Genomic DNA, 23,330 nt, shown 5'->3' on the forward strand with positions numbered 1-23,330 from the left:
TGTGCTTGTAGATATGTAAACAATTTCAAGATCGAGTCACAACAACAAGTTTAGTCAACGTCTTTGTCCAGTCACCACTTTGGTGTTGTTTACAAAGCCAAACATCTCTACTTACCCTCAAAGGTTCTGTGTCGTCCAGGTATGCAAACAACACATCAAAACTTGATCTGCGTACATTCCCAAGGGTTCAAAGTATCTAACCATGTAAAGTAATTCGTCCAAATACAATGTTTTACGTTCATGAATAGCCATTATCCTTTGTTTCATTATGCAAGTTAGCCGACGGAAGAAACAACTTGTTCACATAAAAGTGTTCTGTTCTCCGGTTAGCAACGGAGTATTTACGATATGAAGGAATCAAAATGTCCGTTGAACCCTCCCCTTTTGATTGACACCTTGTTTGACCCAATAGGAGCTTCCATGCCCCGTTGACAGCCCTCTAAAGCCAATTAGGTGTGTGCGTCCTGCCCCCCCCCCCCCCCCACACTCTTTCTAAACAAATTTCTCGAACTGGCTTCGACTGGCTCTGAAATGAGCTCGTTAGCCTTGTAGCTGAAAGCTAGCTGAAAATGCCAATACCTCATTTGTATGTGTCTGTGGAGCCGTCAAAATAAAAGTCGATTGCGCAATAGGGTTGAAAGAATCAGTTTTCTTTGTGCGCCAATCCTGGGAATCAGATAAAGCACTCCAATGTGTTCATGCTTCAATTTTTGTGTTTCAGTAATACTAATTAGGGATTTAGCTATTATATATGATAGTTCTAAGTACCACCTTTCATTAGAGATAACAATTATGAAAAATAATACCTTTTATCCTGAGTATTTGACCTTGGTTACAAAGGGTCATTTTGGAGTCTCCAAAAGGCCCTTTTAGAAAATGAATGGATGTACTCTTATAAAAACATGTGTCAAATATGAATATATTGTGGTATTATGTTTGACTTTTGATTTGAATTGGGTAAGGCTTCAACCTGTGGTCCAATTTAGTCTTCCAGCTAATACCTACCACCTCTAGGCCTCTTCAGGCCTCTGTTTTCAAAACAAAATCTAGGCGGAAATAGAAATTTTCACTTTCCTTGTGTTCAAGCTTCTATTACTCAACACTAGTAGGACTGACAGGGGTCCTGACAACAGGGGACATAACGTCAGAGTGTCAGCTTTCAAAAGAGATCATTTACATGCATGTACTCCAAATGGTTCAAGAACAGCTTCCAATTTACTTTGGGTATGCTGTTTAGGCGTTTTCAGGCAAATTTAACAGGATTCTTAAAAGGCTAGTACTGTACTGTAGTAGTACAATTTACCGGGGCAGTTTCTCCACACAGGGCTATATCGCATTTTGCGTTGTTACTGACAATGATCGCTACCAGTGAGCTTTTTATGAATGAGCGATATTCCACAAAATAAATGTCAAGCTTATTTACGTTTTTGGGGGTATGTTTTCAGTTAGCAGATGGTACTGTTTGAATCGTGATTCCATCTTCCACTGCCGGTAACGTCGTAGAATAATCTTCAAAGGGGGTTCTTTATTAATGAATGAATGCAATATGAGTAGGCTAAATGCCTGAAAATATCACGAGAAGGGAAAACTTAAAAGGACGTTTAAGTCATAGAGATTAGGTCAATTTTTACACCGGTCTGCCAAATGTATTTGTTTTGATTCAGCTATGAGGCTGCCTATTGCAGGGGAAATGAAAAGACATCATATTTCATTCTACACTTCACTCGTATTTTGAGTTGTAAATGAGCAGCAAAAAAAGATGCTTTTAAATCTATGTAATCTTTATAAATAATAAGTAGGCCCTATGCATTTTTATATAGCCTAAAATATACAGAAATATCAGCTGTAAAAATGTCATTAAAAAACGGACCCCTGTGCAACCTACGCAAGCAAGCACACACTACAATTTCCCAGAAATTGTACCCTCTCTAGTTTCATTCGTTTTCATAAGGGTAACCACATGTAAAAGCCATTCGTTACCAACATTGTGTAATTATAAAGTCTACAATTTAAAAATGTTCACCATAGACTACAATTAATGTAGTAAAATCTTAATAACATGGTTTTTTATTCAAATATATCAACTAATATGGTGTATTTCATCATCCTGCAGCCGATTTCGCAAGCGTCTTGCGAAAAGATTTGACCAGCTGCCGAATTGATCGCTGCAGATCGCAGGCGATCGCAGCGCTTCGCAGCCCTTCGCAGCCAGTGTGGTCGGTCCCATTTGCTAACATGGGCGCCGAAAGAAAAAAGGCGGCACTTCCAGGCGCTTCGCAGCAGATCGCAGCCAGTGTGTCCCTAATCCTTCTTTAAATTGTCCAAGGTTTTCATTCAAAACTGTCCTCGGTGAAATGGTTCGAGCAAATGTGTAATTTAGGGTCGAACTGCACAGGGATCTTCTCATAGACAAACATCACAGCCTGTTGAGTGTTTGGTTCCTTAGGAAGACTCTGAAAAGTGTCAGCATTCCCTGTACAGCCTGGAACACTGCATTTACCACCGTAGTCCATTGTCAGTATGCTAGAAAAACGTTCTTCTTTGTAATTCTGTGGAAGGTCACAGAGCAGCGCATAGAAAATGTTGGGGCGTGACAAAGGTACAGACCAGAGCCAAGAAAGGTGGAGCCCCGTTGTGACGTCACAACAGGGAATTTTTCAAAACCGACTGTTTTACAGCTACATTTTTTAATTGTGAGATTTACATAGAAAAGAGCTGTCAATGGACTTTGAGGTTCACTGTATATCCATTTTATCGACTGAACTGTGGTTATTCAACTGTGACAAGGTAAATTCGGTTCTGCAATCAATGACCCCTTTAAATTATATAATTTGTCATTTATTTAAGCTTTGTATTATATCATTAGTCATGTATTCAAGTATTTAGCCATTCAATTATTAAATTATTTATGCATTTTATTAGTTAGTTTTGGCCCCTACAATTCTCCATAGAAAAGGAGCTTTCAGTCACGAATTTATTGGCATTCAGGCAACATTTTGTATGGGTTCATCATGGGCACACCAGAAAATACCCAAATGTGTAGTCTAATCACGTATTTGGGGTTGTCTTGAGGCAATAGCCAAATTACCTATTTATGTATTGACTAACACGGCATTCCATACACACCAAGGGGAGAACACTCCTTGTTAAGTATGACATGTTGTGAAATGGAGCTTGGCGTTGGAATGGACTTCCTGTCAGAATCAGAGTCAGAATCAGAATGGGATTTATTCGCCATGAAAGTTTGCACAGACAAGGAATTTGCTTTGGCAGGAAGGTGCATACAATAAACATATACCTAAAATTTAAATATGTGGACTATCTATACTAAGGGTACATAAACTAGCAGTACTAAGTGGGATTAGAATAGAGTTAAATATACAATAAAATAAAATATAAGTTGCCGTAAATTACAAATTTACGGCAAGTGGGTCAAGAAGTTGTTTTAACAGCCTGTGAGCCACAGGGGGGACTCCCTTTTAACCTGTGCTTCTGTCCAGGTCAGACCGTGAAATTACCTATATGAGGAGGTCTATAGAGAAGTTATGATAGCCAACCAGCTCTCGCCATCCAGATTCTGTTCAGAGCTGAGGATTCACGGAATGTCTTTCCCTTCATGGGGCCAGGTTGTAGGAACTGTTTGCTTTAGTGGTGTGCTCTTAGGCAGTCCAAGTATCCAGGCCAGGCCTAACAGCTGTGTGCTCAGGCCGGCCATATGGTGACTGACTGACTGATTAAGCAACAGTCCCTGCCTGAGTCCTTCCCCCCACCACTGGGCTTTATTCTGGCCAAGCTTCCCCCAAGAGGCACATAGCTCATAGGATTCCCCCATTCTACTCTTCTCAAATCCTAATCAGAACCCCTGAAGGATAAATGGATCTTGCAACAGGTCTCTGCAGAGGCAACTCCCTCCCCCCCTCTCCCTCCCTCTCCCTGAGCCTCAAAGATAAATAGCACATTTCCTCCTCCCTCCCTGGAGCCAACTCCCCACTTCAGTGTGTGAACCTCCTTGCGGCTCTGAGAGATACATCTCAAGGGCCTCACCTTTAAAGAGTTAGTAAACATCCATGTTTTTGTTTCACTGTTCAAGCCGGTCCGTCGACTCTGATGTATAGATTCTCTTCTGGCAATGAGGCTGGCTGGTGGGGAAGATACATTTTACTTAAATATATAATAATAATGTATCTGTGAACGAAGCTTGTTGCAGACAAATATTCACAAAAGACTGCATACAAATAAAACACATTATTCTTGTTTGAAACCTCTGTGCTTAGGACACTATTAAGACTGTACACACAGAGATCTCTGGTGAACCTCCTGTAATTACACTCGAAGGTCTCCTGGTTCCCTTGAGATTCATAAGACGTAATTTTCACATTTTTAGTCACAGGATGCATGAAGATCTTTCAATACATGTCAATGATTTAATTGCTATTTTAGAACTTAGCTTCATAGAAACAGCTGTTGCTCATTCACTTCCTGAACAGTCTATTTTAAACAGTTTTATTGTTATTAATAGGTACTTAATAGATCATTAAAGTATTATAATCAGGAATAGCTTGATTGTGTCAGAAAAGAGTTACGTTAGCCAGTCTCACACTTGCTGTGTAGATGTTCCTACTCTACGATTCTCTTTTTGCATCCACACACAATTTTTATAGACACAGGAAGCACAGCACAGTAATTTGACTGTAAAAATAATCAATTTGCACATGTTGTATTGTTTTTGTTGGTTACATATGTAAGTGAACATGACAAACGTGTAACAAAAATATGCACATCATTATTTTCAAGGTGACGACAGAATTCAAGCAAAACACAGTCATAGCATGTTCTGACATGCCTTTCTTGATTCATATTGCTGTAGAGTTGCTTTCCTAGCGATCAATTTAGTCATTATGTTTTGTTTTCATCCATTGACACAAGCGCTCACACACTTCCACACACACAAACATGCGTTTTCACCCTTCACCCATGCAAATTCTCCTTCACTTTGTCAAGCACATCTAACTGCAATACTCCTGTGTAACAGCTGTTTTATCTGCAAAAGGTTGAATCTCCCCCACTGTGTGTTGTCCTATGCTAAAGGGACCTGGGGACTGGGTGCACCTGTAGCTCACAGTCTCAGGTGAGGGAGTTATCAATCTCCATGGTAAACCCTGGGAGACTTACAAAGTGGGAATTTATTTGCTGCGATATTTAGGGAAACGGCTGTTGTTGATGTTGTTGTTGCCATCCAACCTCTCTGTGGGGGAAAAAAGAGTCTAAAATATTCAGAATGTGGAGCATACGAGTGCAGCAAATATAATGGTTTTATTGAGTAGGGGTGTATCTGGAACCCTCGGATTATGCATTTGATTTATCAGTGCAGCTTGATTTCATTCCGGTTCTATTTATTAATGTATTTTTACATACAATTTTGTTGTCTGGTTTGCATATAATTTTTTGGGGGAAAAGACAAAACAGGGATTAACTCAGTTAATGTACTTAATCACATGTCTGCTTCTCTAAAAGCTGCCTCCAGTTCTCTCCCAACTATCACATATGGTAGTAATCTGAGTTTAAACCTGCCTGCCAGACCTTATATATTTTTGCCGGTGTCACGGCCACAGCCGTGCCCCCCCCCGGTTTCAGTTTTTTGTCCTGCCCTAGTGTTTCCCTGTCATTGTCTTCACCTGTTCTCGTTAGCGTTATTGTGTCCACCTGTGTGTCGTTTGGTTCTGTGTATTTAGGTTTCTGTTTTCTGTCCAGTCTTTGTCTTGTCCTTACCATACCTGTCCGTGTGAGTACCCTATCTGTTCCCAGTTTTTGAGAATAAACCCTTGTTTCAAACATGCCTCGCATCTCTCGCGCATTTGGGTCCTACCCCTCCTCACACCCTGACAGAAGGACAAGACCACAAATGGACCCAGCAGAGAGTTCCCCGAACCCTTTTCTAGGGACCCGACTTGCTTTTGGTGGACCCCGAAGCCTGCAGCGGAGGGCCCACCCCAAGTCCTGGTTCCTACCCCGGCTCCAGCCCCAGCCTGAACCCCGACTCCTGCCCTGTGCCCCTGCCTCGGTCCTGCCCTGTGCCCCTGCCTCGTTCCTGCCCTGTGCCCCGGCCACCGCCTCCTCCGCCAGAGGACATCTGGCCACCTCCTCCGCCTCCCGAGGACTCCTGGCCGCATCCTCCTCCGCCTCCCGAGGACTCCTGGCCGCATCCTCCTCCGCCCGAGGACTCCTGGTCCCCACCTCCTCCGCCCGAGGACTCCTGGCCGCAGCCTGCCCCCTCGTCCGCGCCCCCTCGTCCGCGCCCCCTCGTCCGCGCTCCCAGGCGCCCCCTCGTCCGCGCTCCCAGGCGCCCCCTCGTCCGCGCCCCCTCGTCCGCGCTCCCAGGCGCCCCCTCGTCCGCGCTCCCAGGCGCCCCCTCGTCCGCGCCCCCAGGCGCCTCCTGTCCCCTGTGCCCCCGGGTGGTTCCCTGGACCTGCTCCAGCCTCCGGGCCGCCAGCCTTCTGCCCTGCCTCCTTGTCGACCCCCGGACCTGCCCCGACCATCTGCCCAGCCTCCGGGCCGGCCCCCGGACCTGCGCCAGCCCTCTGCCCTGCCTCCGGGTCGGCCCCCGGACCTGCCCCGGCCCTCTGCCCTGCCTCCGGGCCGACCTCCGGACCTGCTCCGGCCTTGTGGGACGTCCGGTGACGTCCCTTGAGAAGGGGGTACTGTCACGGCCACAGCCGTGCCCCCCTGGTTTCAGTTTTTTTGTCCTGCCCTAGTGTTTCCCTGTCATTGTATTCACCTGTTCTCGTTAGCGTTATTGTGTCCACCTGTGTGTCGTTTGGTTCTGTGTATTTAGGTTTCTGTTGTGTCCAGTCTTTGTCTTGTCCTTACCATACCTGTCCGTGTGAGTACCCTATCTGTTCCCAGTTTGAGAATAAACCCTTATTTCAACCATGCCTCGCATCTCTCGTGCATTTGGGTCCTACCCCTCCTCACACCCTGACAGCTGGTTTAAGTGTTGAAATGTGTCACAGGCAGACAGCGTTCGTAAATTAAAAGCACAGAGCTCATCTGTTATTATCATTACATTTACAAAAGAGTATTAATGACAATGTTATCAAAGAACTGTATACTTTCTACAAACAGTGCAATGTGTGCAACACATGATGTCATTGTATTAGGTTAATAATTAACTGGAATTAAATGTATAATAGTTTTTTATATACTAATACTATAATTCTATACATACTAATTTCAGCAAAAGGTTGGATGATAGTCTGAGTTTAGCAACACGAACATCTGTGTCAGAGGACCGGCCCGTTACTTTCCAGCCAATTATGTTCCAGCAATCTGGTTCCAGCCAATCACCTTCGGTCAGAAGGGTCTTCTTCCTTGGTTGATTTCGGGAAATCAAATGATTTTTGTGAAACCAGTCAATTAAGCTGGAGGAAAGCGTGACAGTTCAGACAAATATCGGACACGCTGTTTCTCATATTTAATTTAATCATGCTATACATACCTATGGCACCTTTAAGCTTTCATTGACACACCCTCTGTATTGTTGTGGCCATAGGGTTCAAACATGTTTCAGCCCTTATTTAGTGTTGTAATGCTCTTAAATGTTAGACAAATATCTATATAAAGCATACACTGGTTATCATTCAAATGAAATATTATTTCTTTAAATGAATTCTTTATGTACTTTTTGAATTAAATGTGTTTGAGTACCCTCTTGTGGTTTTGTGGTCTTGTGGTCTGAAAATTATAAACCCTATTTTAAATGCTAGCTACAGTATTATGGAAACTCTCATTGTGTGTAAAAAATAATTTGGACAGTAAAAGTGGTTATTTCCGACCCATAACAATAATAATAGCTACTGTGGAAAACAAGATAAGATTTTGGGAGTCAGGTGGCTGAGCGGTTAGGGAAGCGGGCTTGTAATCAGAAGGTTGCCAGTTCGATTCCCGGCCGTGCCAGATGACAATGTGTCCTTGGGCAAGGCACTTCACCCTACTTGCCTCGGGGGAATGTCCCTGTACTTACTGTAAGTCGCTCTGGATAAGAGCATCTGCTAAATTACTAAATGTAAATGTAAGATTACTTTATTCCTATTCTCCCTGAAAGACTCTTCATCTTCCGGAACATGTGTTTCATATATTATAATTCCACTCCAAATTCTTAGGCCAAAATATAATTGCAGATTCCTAGTGCAGAAATTAACTTTCCATGCCAAATATGACAATATTTCTAAGAACCCTGCTTAATTACAAAAATGCTATAATTTATCCCAGTGATTATCAAACGGAATTATAAACATATGCTGTTTTTGTTTACATTGTCAGAGCAGCTGACCTGAGACTGAACTGTATGACCTTCTCCTTCAGGGCTCAACTGAGGACATTACCCAGTGTACATGTAGGCCTTTGATAATCTCTTAGACAGGAAACTGTGAAGCCAGCCACAGGTGATAAAGCTTATTTGTGTCTGCTTACAAGGGGAAACAATTCATTATCCATTCCTCTGAGGAGCCAGACTGCTGCAGGGAACCTAAGAATGGGAGTCCTCATCTTCAGTCACCTCTTTACTGATGAGCTCACACCTTGCTACTTGAGAGGCCGTTGCAGTGCTGAAGGATTCCATCAGATTTGAGTTTGTCCTTAGCTCAAACCAGGTAATGCAGTCAGCCATTCCTTTGAATAATTTCTAATGCAGCAGTTGAGAACTAAGAAAGGCATCGTGATGAGTTATCGTTTAACATCAGGGTGTGCTGTTAGTATATGGAGGGGTTTTATTTACTTTAATTCTACAATACATCACCTGTTTACGTGAGCATCACGTGTTTTAGGATTAGGCTCTGTTTGATCATTTTATTTGATAGTGAAGAAACAATTCATTTCCTCTTTGTTGCACAGAGTGACACAGCTTATAGTATTTGCCAGATCCATATTTGGGTGTGCTTTGCCTTTGGCAAGGGCGCAACCATTTTTCTCTCACATATATATTATTATTAGTGTGTTTGCTGCAAGCAAAAACACTATTGTTATTCTGCATACTTATTAGTGTGTTTGCTGCAAGCAAAACCACTATTGTTATTCTGCATACTTATTATTAGTGTGTTTGCTGCAAGCAAAAACACTGTTGTTATTCTGCATACTTATTATTGTGTGTGCTTTGCCTTCTGCAAGGGCACAACTTTTGTTCTCACATATATTATTATTATTATTCTTTTTGCCCCCCTAAAACTCAGTCAATATTTGGCCTACATAGACAACCTAGGTGTCAAAAGTTTCGTCTTGTATGATTGTATGGAGCCCCTAAAGGGACATGGAGAAGAAAAAAAAATCTGGTGCGCACGAGAAACCTTCTGGTGCGCACAAGATACTTTCTGGTGCGCCCGAGAAACTTTCTGGTGCGCACGAGAAACTTTCTGGTGCGCAGGAGAAGACTGGTGAGAATGGATGCCAAGGAGGAGGTATTCATCTTCCTGAAAAATAAACGAAATATACCGGATAGTGTAATCAACAAACTTAAAGATGATAAGGTAACGTTAACCGTTAACCGACTTCATGCTGTGAATGTGAAATATTAAAGATCCTGTAAATTAAATTCCATGTTTTGCTTCTAAGTACATTATATACGTGTGAAATTAGTTCCTGAAAGCATGTGCAAAGCGCATGCTTTGCACATGCTTTAGAGAGCTTGGAGAGTTAAACCGAAGAACAGTTTCTCTTACGTATTCAGATCAGGTTTTAATGGGCGGAGCCAAAAAATGCCCTATCTATGTCATTTCGCCCTATCTACGTCAGATCACTGAATGGCTCCTCCTGCTGTACTGTTATTGTAGCCTACATCAGCTAGCTAGCTAGCTTCAGGATGTCTCCCACCACCCGCAACTGCATCTTCCCTGGATGCAAGAACTCCAGCTGCGCTGCAACGCCATTTAAGTTCACTATTGATAATGAAAGGAAAAATAGGTGGATGGATTTTGTGAAGAGCCACGCTCATGGAAAGCTTCGGATAAACTCCAACAGTCGCCTCTTCACTGACCATTTCACGGCAGACAGTTTTAACATGGACCAGAGACAGACAGGGTTCACCAACACACGGCTTCACTTGCAGCGCGGAGCCGTCCTGAGCATCGCCCCTTCGGCCATTCATCCTCCGGTCTCACCTGGACCATCCACCGCCGCCAGCAGTTCATCACTCAGTTCTGTGTGCTTGTTATAATTATACTAGATAACATTTCCAGAGGTATCTCTGCTATGAGTTAGTGCAAACCGCTAAATTGATATTAGGCTACTCGGTGTAGAATGATGGTATTTTGGTGAAATGGTATGTGTTAGAAGTAGCCTAGTTGGAGAGCTCACTGTCTGCTGTCTCTGGTGTCCATTTTTACTGTTACAGCTCAGGGGAACATTTAATTTATATGCATCTGTATGTTTCACTCATTGAACAAATACATTCTAATTGGCTTGACATAGCGTCCATTATCTGGGTTGGAGGTAGGCACTAGGCAGCGAGGGGCGGAGCTTCAGCTCCTTCAGGCGACACGCCTCCCCAGTCTCAAGCAGAGAAGACTGCTGATTTTTTCACGATTTCAAAGCCTAATTTAACATACTTGTCGGTGTTATTTTTCATTCGAATTTGGATGGGTAGTTAATAACACATTATTCTGTGGTGTGGCGAACTTAAAACTTGTTTCCAGGTCCACTTTACAGGATCTTTAACTTTAGCCACATAACGTTAGCTGTAACGTTGTTAGGATAATTGTGCTAGCTAGCAGTTAACGATCCTTTCCCACCGTTTTGGCCATTTGGTGCTTTTCAAATGTTTTGACATAATATTAGCCTATGTCAAAACGAGAAACCAAATTTGCCTTCCTGTTTTCAGATCGACATTAACGTCATAAACGTTATGACTGATGACGAGTTAAAGCAGTATATTGAGAGATATGGGGACCGACTCGCACTAAGAGCATTTTGTAGGCAAGGAACTGTGACAAACGAAAGTGGAGTGAAACCCAGTCTCATGCAGAGAGTAAGAGACAGACTAAGGGAACGGGAACAACTGAAAACATCTGCCGACAATGGCACGGCAGCAGGCCCAAGCCGTAGAGTTGGCAACAGCTATGCAACCAAAGACAACCGGCGGATTGAAATGGGATGGCTCCACTACGACAAAGTGGATTTTCATCAGGTCAGAACAAGACATGGAGGTGGAACACGGCACCTGACTGTTCAGAAAAACATTACTATGGAGGAGCTACTGGAGAATGGCAAAGGCTTGTTCTTTCCAAATGGACAATCTTCGAAAGGACTGGTTGAAGACCATAAATTTGATATCCGGGATTTCAGTCACAACCCTGTACCCCTTGAGAACACGGTGAGCCAGCTATACGACCAGACTAAACTACGAAATGCTACACATCGATACCTGCTCCCGGGAAAAGGATAAACTTGACCCTGAGGATGTCTCAATACTTCTTTCTGATACATCTTCGGACTTCGAGCCTACAAAGGACAGTCCAATGAAGGTACATTCCTATCCGTCACATTTCTGTTATTAAATATGTTGCTATAGAAATCATTAGACACAAAAATTTACTAATTGAAAGATGGTTTAAATGTAAGCAACTGTTTGATGATGAATTGAATGCACACAAAAGAGAATGCATTAAAAGGTTTAGTAGTTCACATTAAATTGTAGTGTCCATTAGTAAACAAAAAAGACACCATGTTTTTTTTTGCCAGTAATATGTAATCATATGTTGTATTTCTGTGTTGTTCCTAAACATACAAAAAAGGATTAATCACTATGGGTGCAGACTACTTATGTCTGCATGTCACACCTACCTCAGGTGCATTATGACACAGTACTATGTCATGTAAAAATTTGTGCATTTGATTAGAGTGTATTATTTTCAAAGGGTAGCCCATTTAATAAGATCCACCTCATTCCACACCGTAGCCTTAGTTAGTCTATGTACTGTGCTGCATATTCACAGCTCTTCTCAGAGATTTTTGCAGTCAGATAGAAAGCTGTCAATATCCAACCTATGTGAAAGAGTAAGCTTGCAAAAAAACAATTAATGCTGTGTACTCAATCTGAGTTTAGTGTTGTGTTGCAGGAGCATATGAGTTGTAAATTCAATTTAATAATATTCATCTCACTTGTGTCTCTCCCGTCATACAAGGTAACATAGCTGTGCAAGTGTATAATTTGCTAATTTATTTGTAGACCAGGAAAGTGCAGAGGCGATCTCTAAGGAACAAAACCAGTAAATACCATACCGAGAAAACTGGAAATGATCATCAGGTGGATCATCTACAGAGATCTTCCGATTCAGCACCCAGTGTTTCAACAGAGAGAAACGATGAAAGAGTAAGCTTCAATGGAAATAGTTTTCACAGGCCCAATCTGCTATGCATATGTATATAAACACACATATACAGTATAAATATACATTTAATGTTTAACACAGTAGCGAACCGGAACCGAAACTGTACTGTACTGTAGCGAGTGGTACGTGACAGTGGAGCGAGTGGTACGTGACAGTAGCTAGTGGTACATGCCAGTGCCTCCACTGGCACGTGACAGTGGCTAGTGGTAAGTGCCAGTGCCTCCACTGGTACGTGACAGTAGCTAGTGGTACATGCCAGTGCCTCTACTGGCACCTAGTGGTACGTGCCTGTGGAGCTAGTGGTACGTGACAGTAGCTAGTGGTACATGCCAGTACCTCCGCTGGTACATGACAGTAGCTAGTGGTACGTGACAGTGCTTCCACTGGTACATGACAGTTACTGTTCTGTTGATAGTGGTACGCAAGTGTCTCGTGGCAGTTGCATTGGGTGTCTTGCAGCTTTTGTTTACTGTCGTGTAACTGCCCCGTGGCCATTTTAGAATCGGAGAACAGGCTATAAACTTTTATTTAAAGAAATAAGTTAAACTGTTCGTGCTAACAGACTCCAAACCAAACTTTTGATGTCTTACTACAAGCTCACCATACAAAGTAGTCGATTTAGACATTATATTACATAGTGTAATGGTGTGACTGTAATGTAAAGCAGACTTGTACACACGTAATGAATTGGTAACAAATTATTTTACTCAGAGTAACTGCATTTAAGCGTGCACATGAGCCACCGTTGTAGACTCTCGTCTCTAATGCACATCGTTGTGTTGTTATCAGCGCCTCCTAGTGGCGTATATCATTAATTGTAATAACTGAAGTCAATATAGGTAGCCTACATTTGCATTTCGATACTCTGAGTAAATATAGTTGTTAATAATAGTTCATTATTTTCATATGAAGAACTTTGTCAAAAAATGACACCCTATGATTGCAAATGTACTTTCTGGGTATTATACATATTGGAAACTACAAACTCTCCTGGATACAAATCTGTTTAAATCACTCAGATATCTTTATCACAACTGAAGTTACATAATTCTAAAGTCGACCTGTGTCAAAAAGTGATATGGGAGAAAATCCTTTTGTTCGTAATGACGTTGTGAATGTAAATGTCAGTTTAAGTATAGGCTACATTAATAACTTCTCAGCAAGTTATTTCATTGATCAGTTGTTATGGGCTGCTGCAGCACACAAAAGAGCAGGCAAACTAAGCATTTGATTTGACATGGCTTGAAAATCTTGCTATCCGTCCACTGCAAACACGTATCATATTCTCATCTAGGTTAGTGCATGACATGTGCACCAGCAGATACTATTTTAAAAGAAATTCCTGCATTAAAATAATGTATCATGACAGTTTGTATGATTTGTTCATTTATTATCACACTAGCATTTAATTATCACGGCAAACAATTACACTGCACTAAACTGTAAGTGTAAATGTAAAGTTAAAATAACAAAACCAGTCAGTATGATGACTGGAGCGAATATCATTCACGTCTTACTAAAACAGCGGCCACGCGAAAGGGAATGAGGAAACTGTTTCCCCTACAAAAAAATACAATGCGGGTCACGTGAAAAAAGGATCCAAAGACTCGTAGAAAGACCGAGTCAGGAAATGAACGAATCGTTCGTTTCCTCCAGTAGGCCTACAGAACCTATGCAGGTCACGTGAAAAATGATCCAAAGACTCGTAGAAAGACCGAGTCAGGAAATGAACGAATCGTTCGTTTCCTCTAGCTACCACTACAGAGCCTATGCAGGTCATGTGAAAAATCAAAATACTCATACCTGAAGACCGAGTTGGGAAATGAACTAATCATTTATGTTTACTTGGACGAGCCTATGCAACAGTCCCGATGCACGGCCACAAGAAAATGAACGAATCACTCTTTGAGATGACTCGTTACTCCCGAGTCCTTGTAAGTATTCGTTCAAAATGAACGAATCGTTCACAAACGACACATCACTAACAAACAACAATGTAGCAGGAGAGAGAGAAATGCGCATTTTCGAGTTGGAAATACAATCACTATTTTGAGTATTTGTCAGCTAAAGATGGAACTATCAAGGTTCGTTGAACACTCTGTGCTGGTGGCGACAAAGTGCTATCAAGCTACAAAAACACGACGTCAAATTTGAAGAAACATTTGGAGTCGCAGCACTGCACAGTCAAACTTATAGAGACGGTTGTCAATAGGTGTGTTCGACTTCATGCAGCACCGGCGACGCTGCATGAAGTCGAACGCACCTATTTTTATGTTGAGGCGGCTGGGTTGTTGTCAGCAGCTGCTGAATGTAACTAATAAAGTAACTTGTAATCTAACTTAGTTACTTTTAAAATCAAGTAACTTGTAAAGTAACTAAGTTACTTTTAAAATCAACTGTAATGTAACTAAGTTACTTTTTAAAAATAACTGTGGCAACACTGTTAAGTATACAAAACATTGAAAATCTCAATTTTGACAAACGATTTTCGATCTTTTATGGCTTATTGCCAACAATGAGCGGCCGCGACATCCATGGGTTTCCGCAGGCCGCCACACATACTTACAAAATTCTATTCTAAAATGGCCGCGGGGCAGTTAGGCTACATGACTGTAAACAAAAGCTGCAAAACACCCAATGCAACTGCCACGAGACACTTGCGTACCACTATCAACAGAATAGTAACTGTCATGTACCAGTGGAGGCGCTGTCAGGTACCACTAGCTACTGTCATGTACCAGCGGAGGCACTGGCATGTACCACTAGCTACTGTCACGTACCACTAGCTCCACTGGCACGTACCACTAGGTGCCAGTAGAGGCGCTGTCACGTACCACTAGCTACTGTCACGTACCACTAGCTCCACTGGCACGTACCGCTAGGTGTCAGTAGAGGCACTGGCACGTACTACTCGCTCCACTGGCATGTACCACTAGCCACTGTCACGTACCACTCGCTCCACTGGCACGTACCACTAGCTACAGTACAGTACAGTTTCGGTTCTAACTGCCTCTCATTTAACAGACAGGAGAACCAAGCAATCATTCAAGACCAGCCCCTTCTCAGATGACTAACGCAGAGGTCCTCAACTCACCATCTTACGATGATGTTGGGATTCATTCTGGCCAGTCCACGAGTAGGCTTGGATCTGAAGAAGACTAATGATTCAAGTTGCCCTGTGAAGACTCCGATTTCCGTCTCGCTTTTGACATCCAGGAAACTCTTGAAGACTCTGAAGTACAATTTGGACCCATTTCTGATTATGATGGTGATGATCAAGACTCCACTCTTCCCTGGAATCCACATGACTTCACTACGCAGGTATATTGTAAGAGTTGTTTCTAATGAAGCTGCAAAAAAGTAACTGTCATGATTAAGTTATTTTTTTATTAAGTTTGATCCTTCAGCCCAAGCTGTTTAAAGATTAAATCTGTTATAAAAAATAAAAGTAGTAAATCCATAGCATAATCTTCATTTGAGAATAATGAATAACTAATCATTTAAGAAATGTCATGACACCTAATTTATTTTTTGTGAAAATGTTGCAGCATTCATCACTGAACGACGGACCTGTATTTATAAACAGTATTCCTGCATCACCAGAAAAAAAAGAAAAAAAAGTCCAGTATGTGAAATTAAGACGAGTAAGCATAGTTCAAGATGTGCTTAATGTCTTCATGGAACCCAAAGTACTCACGGTTAATCTAAAAATGGAGTTAAAAAATGAGAAAGCGGTGGACAGTGACGGTGTATCAAGAGAGGTGTACTCTGCGTTCTGGGAACACTTCTTGGAACAGTGTGAGGGGGAAGATGAGCGAGTGCCCAGATTGCGACCAGACTATTCAGAGAAGGAATGGCAAGCTGTTGGAAGAGTTTGGTTGAAAGGATATTTGGACCACAACATCCTCCCAATCAGACTGTCACCAGCTTTTATTCTTGCCTGTTGTCAAGGAGTCAGTTCAGTGGATGAAGAACTCTTGATGATGTCATTTGCCAGGTTGCTTTCAGTGTCTGAGCGAGCATCGGTTGAAAAAGCACTACAGGGCAACATGGATGAAACTGCTGAGGAGGACTTACTTGACCTTTTCTCAAGAATGGGCTCACATGTCCTGCCTTCTAAAGACAACCTCCGGCCTGCCATTTTAACAATGGCACACAAAGTTCTTCTTCAAGAGCCAAAGTTCATAATTGACTGTTTCCACTCCAGTATTCACTGTATTCACAATGCTGTCCCCATGCCCATAACAAGAGACAGCATAATGGAACTTTATGAATCTAAGAGGGCAACAAACAAGAAAGTAGCCAAGATAATAAAGCCATCAAGTGAGAACCTGAATCAACAGGAGCAGACAGCACTTAACCACCTGCTACGGTATGTGAGAAGCACTGACCAAAAAAAAATTGAGATATTCTTGCGCTTCTGCACAGGATCCACAGTACTGTGCAAAGACACAATCGAAGTAACTTTTAACAGGTTGTGTGGTTTAAGTCGCAGGCCTGTGGCACACACATGTGGAGCAGTTCTTGAATTACCATGCACCTACAGTTCATACACAGACTTTCGTGCAGAGTTCGACAGCATCCTGTCTGGCAATTGCTTTGAAATTAATATTTTGTAATGGATGGATGGGATCTTACACACTTCTATGTCCATCTTCTAAGTTACATTATGTATCTGATGGCAGTGTCCGGATCCTTTGCATAGACCATTGCTATTAGTGCAACATTGTCAGCACTGTCATTGCCGCAAGTACAATTGTCTGCAGAGGTCATTACAAGAATACTTACTTTCTAAGTTTCATTCATAAAATAGTAATCTTTCATATAGAAATTGCAAAACTTGAGCAAGTGACTGATATTTCATCGACATCTATAGACCCCACTATAAGTAAGTGAAAGAATGTGTGGTGACATCCTTTATTTTATTGGAGGTTCTTTTGGGATAAACCCGTGATTTTGTTTTGCACCAATGATTTTGTTTTGAACCAATGATTTCATTTTGCACAAAAAAAGAGGTACTGAAAATATTTTTTTGTATTAACCCCCTGCCTTCGGGTCACATGACCCAAAGGTTCATAACGAACCATTGTTGTGTTTACCCAATTTTACCCAATACAAAAACAAATAAAAATAATTTTCTTTTAACCATTCCAATGTGGGGGGTCTGAGTCAGCCCGACAGTTAAAAGAAAATGCTTCACTTTGTTTTTGTATGCGGTAAAGTTGTCGCAATACGACGGTGGGTCACAATGACTGATGGGTCAGAATGACCCGAAGATAACACAAGGGTTAAGCTGATGTTCCTATAGAATCTCTAACAAAACAGCAGATTATTGTCATTATGATCATAGTATTACCACCAAGAAAACATTGCATTACATGAATAAGAGTTACACAACTCATCTGACGGATGATGTAACCGACTTACAAAAACTGGAAAAAAAGGTATGGTATTGCCAATTTTATGTTTATTGGGAGTTTGAAACTGTATTCAAGTCCAAAATACAAGTTTTGTTTAACCCTTGTGCTGCCTTCGGGTCACATGACCCAAAGGTTCACAACGAACCATCGTTGTGTTTACCCAATTTTACCCAATACAAAAACAATAAATAGCATTTTCTTTTAACCTTCGCAATGTGGGGGGTCTGAGACAGCCCGACGGTTAAAAGAAAATTCCTCACTTTGTTTTTGTATGCAGTAAAGTTGTTGCAATACGACGGCGGCTCACAATGACTGATGGGTCAGAATGACGCGAAGATAACACAAGGGTTAAGCATACTGATGAGTCTGTCAGACCTGTGTTTATGTGTATGCATTAATTTACCAGGCATGTGCAAATGTTACATGTTCATGTGCATGTTTTATGCAGTAGTTACTCAAAAAGAAATACTGTACATGTCTTGTACTTGATAAAATGGCTGTGAGTGCACATTCCATTTCGAAAGGGATGGCTATTTTGGTTGGAGCCACATAAGGGAAATTGACAATAACTAGCAATAACAAAATATTGTTAAATAAAAAAAACGTAATTTCTTCATTCATAACATGCCTTCTTGTTTTTCTCTTCTGTGGCAGATATCCACTACAAACGTAAGTGTTTACTTCCACTGCAAACCATCATATAATTTTCCTATATTTAGGGTGGTGTCTGAGGTTCTTTCATGTTTCTAATTCATAGTTCAATTGTCATGACATACAGATAGCCATAAATACGTCTAACATTAACATATGTTTTGTGATACTTTTTATCAAATCAAATATTTTGCCTTCATTAAATATTGATTCTAAAGCAGATATGGAAAAAAAACAGATATCACACTGATGAAAGCAAGATGAAGCTGGAAAAAAAAAATGAAAAATGCACAGTGGACCGATAATTAATTTAGATCTGGATATGTGTAGTACCATCTCAAATTAAAGAGAGGATATGATCGTATTCCTCAAATGCAGGTACAAATCCAAGGCCTGGTAAGCATCAGCTGTGAGAACCAACTGTGACTCTACCATCAGAACATTGCAGAGGTTGTAGATGTCTATGTTACATGGCATTGCTGGTCGAAATGTGCAGCTACTCCGACACAGCTGTACATCAGCGCTTTCCACTGAGGAAACACAGTCATGAGTTGCATAGAGCTCTGGGAACATGTACATGATTCTGGGTCGACCACTTGGTACTCTGTCATTCTTTGATGGTCTGATGACATGCGAATCCCACACACAGATCATCTCATCCAACTCGTCCTGGAGAAACAACATGATAGAAAATAGGAGAACAAGTTAACTGATATCACTAATAACAGTATTATCATGTGAGCCTTTCATAAATTATGAGAGGGCTGGAAATGAAACAATTTAAATGTTTGATGACAAATGCTTTCTACTCTAATTAGTTTGACATAGGATAAACTGTATGTGATGGCAAACAAATATGTCAAATAGCAGTATTTGTCCAAGCAGTAAATATTCAGCCATGTTCATGTGTCGTTATTTATTTATAATGATACATTAATATGTTTGGCATTTATTACCATAATAACTATTACTACGTGAATTTTTCCAGGTTCATGCGATGTCCAACACGTACTTATGTTGCTGTGTATATTATCTTGTAATGTGGGACAGTTTAGAGGGACGGATCAAATAGCCTCCGGTCCGTCTCTCTAAACGTTCCCACCAAAAACCCAGACCTCTCTTTCTCTTCTAAAGCAGCTACCACTGATCATGTATCAGTGAACATACAATATAATACACAGAAACATGCGTGCTGGACATCAAAGGAACCAGGCGACATTTATCGAGTTTTAATTATGGTAATAGGCCTATGCCAAATATATTAACTACTGTATCAATAAGAATTATGCACTTGTAACATTTTACATTAACGTTTAAACACCAACACACCCATACAGTGTCTTCTATGTGGAGAATATGACTACAGAGTGATTTATGGTTATGTGGGCCAGGGTAACAAGATGAAAATACATTTGTAGCTCACCTGGATGATACCCATGAAGCAGTACTGAATTAGACTTTTGTCCAAATATCCGCCGTCGAACAAACCACGGTCTTTCAGATCAACAAACAGAGAGATGTAGAACTCAATCAACTCAATCGACTCCCACCAGCTTTCTATTCGCTGATTTGCTGTACTCGCTCCTTCAATGTAGCTGTCAATGGTGTATATTGCGACGGAGAAAACGCTGAAAGTCTCTGACTTTTACATTCTCGGTGCCCCGGTCACCTCTTGCAATCCGTGGACAGCCACCTGTTCTCGCCACTGCCTCCATATAGTAGCCTCCTACGATTTTGGGGTCACTGCTTGTAGTAAATGTGTTCAACCAGATGATTTTCAGCGAAAAGCCGTCAATACACCCACTTATACAGATACCAAATGGCTTTAGCTTGTCATATGCATCTAAGTGCCAAATATAATTGGGCCCTGTCGCAAAATAGCTCCTGCGATGGAGACGCCTGCTTCTTCTGAGTTCAACACCCCTTGGGTTCAGTTATTTTAGAATTAAGCGGATGTCTTCTTTTCTGACATGTAATCCATTCTCCTTGCATTTTGTAAACATCCACCTATACCCAAGCAGTTGGCCAGATGCTTGTAAATGTTCATGAATGAAAGTGATCACCTGGTCCAGATGAGTGTATCCCTTGCGCCGAAACAGACGACACAACTTCAAAATTCGTTTTAAATGTCTTTCCGAGATAATATAGTGGTGACGACTCGCAAGCAAACTTTTAATGTCGTTATACGTAAATCCAAGGTGGAAATACAGTTCAACTAAGCCTCTTTCTGTCATTTCAAAGCATTAAAACAGCCGATCTAATGCACGCTTCTGTGCATGCGGTATCAGAAAGTTTCTCGTGCGCACCAGATTTCTTTTCTCTCCATGTCCCGTACGATTGAGTTGCTTCTATTGGGATTTACGTTCCGTTGCACGGTTTAAGTAGACATTAAGTTTTTGTGGCGAAAAGTGAAGCTAACGGTGGCTAACTAGGTAGCCACAACAATGACGCTACTTACGTCACTAACGTCACGAAAACGTAATCTGAAGGTTGCCCGTTCGATTCCCGGCTGTGCAAAATGACGTTGTGTCCTTGGGCAAGGCACTTCACCCTACTTGCCTCGGGGAGAATGTCCCTGTACTTACATTACTGTCGCTCTGGGTAAGAGCGTCTGCTAAATGACTAAATGTATTAAGGAAGTACATCTACTTTCGGAAACAGTAGTCTACCAGAGAATGTCTAAGAGAGAACTGCCACTCTCGGGAAACTTCTGGGTTCTGAACTGGTTGCAGTTCCACTCTTGTTCCATATGAGGTCGCTAACGGTCGAGTGCAGAATGAATGGAGGTCTATGGAGCTATACCCCTCAAAATCCACTTTTCTCAGGATATCATTTTTTGTCTAGTAATTTGAATTCTGAATTCGAAAGGGGAGGCAAAAAAATACACACCGCTGGGTGATAGATTTTTTTTAAGTCGCCTTTCTGTTTTAAAAAGCCTTTTAAAATGTCATTGACTTCATACACATTGTACGGCCTGAAATACTGCTTGACGGCAAGCTCTGGTTACTTCCACTTTTCTCTCGAGGCATCGACAACACAGCTGACAGGTTAGGCTCTCCCTGTCAATACACATGCTAGAAAGAGTTTTGGTTTGATAATGTTGTTGCTAATGTTGCTAATACTCTGACATTCTGGTTCTGCTTCGGATGCCATCAAGTGGGATATCTGGTCGTAGTCAGTCCTTCACTAACCAATCAACATTCGTTAGCAGAATGCTAGCATGTTATGGGCAACAACGACTTACCCTGTAAGAAATCGAAAGGGCATAAGTACTCGTTCATCCAACCTTTCGACCTGTAATCCATGTTGAACATGCAAAAACTACAATCAAATCTCAGATGTGTCTCTTTCACCTGATTATCAGGTGAAAGAGACAAATTTAGCCGTTTAGCTCCATATTCATTCGATCACTCCCAGTGTAAAGTGGTGGAACTGCAACAAAAGTCGGTACAATGGGGCTTAATAGAGAGTGGCCAGGCTCTCCTTAAACAGGCTCTGAGTCTACTATTTCACTGAAGTATTAGCATCATGACATTAGCCTCTGTTGCCCGGGCAACACATACTACAGTGGTCTATGATGCATCTGTTTTCAATCGTTAAAATAAACATTCCTCACATATACATTTTCGTTGTATGATTTATTATGACATTGGATTACAAGTAAACGATTTGTGGGTGAAATTATCATTACCTGTGGTTTCAAACCAGTGTAGCTCACTGCAACGCTGTAGCCTACGCGAGACACTACAAAAACAGCTGTTTAAGAAGTCAAACGGCAACAGAACATGTTCGGCACTCCCCTTAATTAAATCAAAAGTCTATGTAACTACTAACCTTAACTTCATTGCCACAGCCTAAACTTTGTCAATCTGTTCATGAAAATAATTAATTTCATCCTAAACCGTACAACGGAACGTTAAATCCAATTCAACCAACAATCGCTACCAAGACGAACACAGCAGTAGTCTACTACTGTACCATAGTAGTACAATTTACCGGGGCAGCTTCTCCACACAGGGCTATATCGCATTTTGCGTTGTTACATGATCGCTACCAGTGAGCTTTTTATGAATGAGCGATTTTCCACACAAAAAATGTCAAGCTTATTTACGTTTTGGGGGGCATATTTTCAGTTAGCAGATGGTACTGTATGAATTGCGATTCCATCTTCTACTGCCGGTAACGTCGTAGAATAATCTTCAAAGGGGGTTCTTTATTAATGAATGAATGCAATGAGTAGGCTAAATGCCTGAAAATATCACGAGAAGGGAAAAACTTAAAAGGACGTTTAAGTCATAGAGATTAGGTCAATGTTTACACCGGTCTGCCAAATTTATTCGTTTTGATTCAACGATGAGGCTGCCTCTTGCAGTGGAAATGAGAAGACATCTATTTCATTCTACACTTCACTCGTATTTTCAGTTGTAAATGAGCAGCAAATGCTTTTAAATCTATGTAATCTTTATTTAATAATAAGTATGCATTTTTATGTAAAATATACAGAAATATCAGTTGTAAAAATGTCATTCAAAAACGGACCCCTGTGCAACCGACGCAAGCAAGCACACCTTACAATTTCCCCAGAAATTTTACCCTCTCTAGTTTTTTATGTAATAAGTGTACAGAGTTCAAGAAAAGGAAACATTTCAGTAATTATCTTGACTAAATGTCTGTCTTTGGCTGTCACAGGTTGTGGCCTGTAGAGGGGGTTGTTTGACATGTTACGTGAGAGTCAGGTGGCGGAGCGGTTAGGGAATCGGGCTAGTAATCTGAAGGTTGCTAGTTTGATTCCTGGCTGTGCCAACATGACGTTGTGTCCTTGGGCAAGGCACTTCACCCTACTTGCCTCGGGGGAATGTCCCTGTACTTACTGTAAGTCGCT

The sequence above is a fragment of the Osmerus mordax genome, chromosome 4 (genome assembly GCF_038355195.1).
Source record: "Osmerus mordax isolate fOsmMor3 chromosome 4, fOsmMor3.pri, whole genome shotgun sequence".
NCBI lineage: Eukaryota > Metazoa > Chordata > Actinopteri > Osmeriformes > Osmeridae > Osmerus > Osmerus mordax.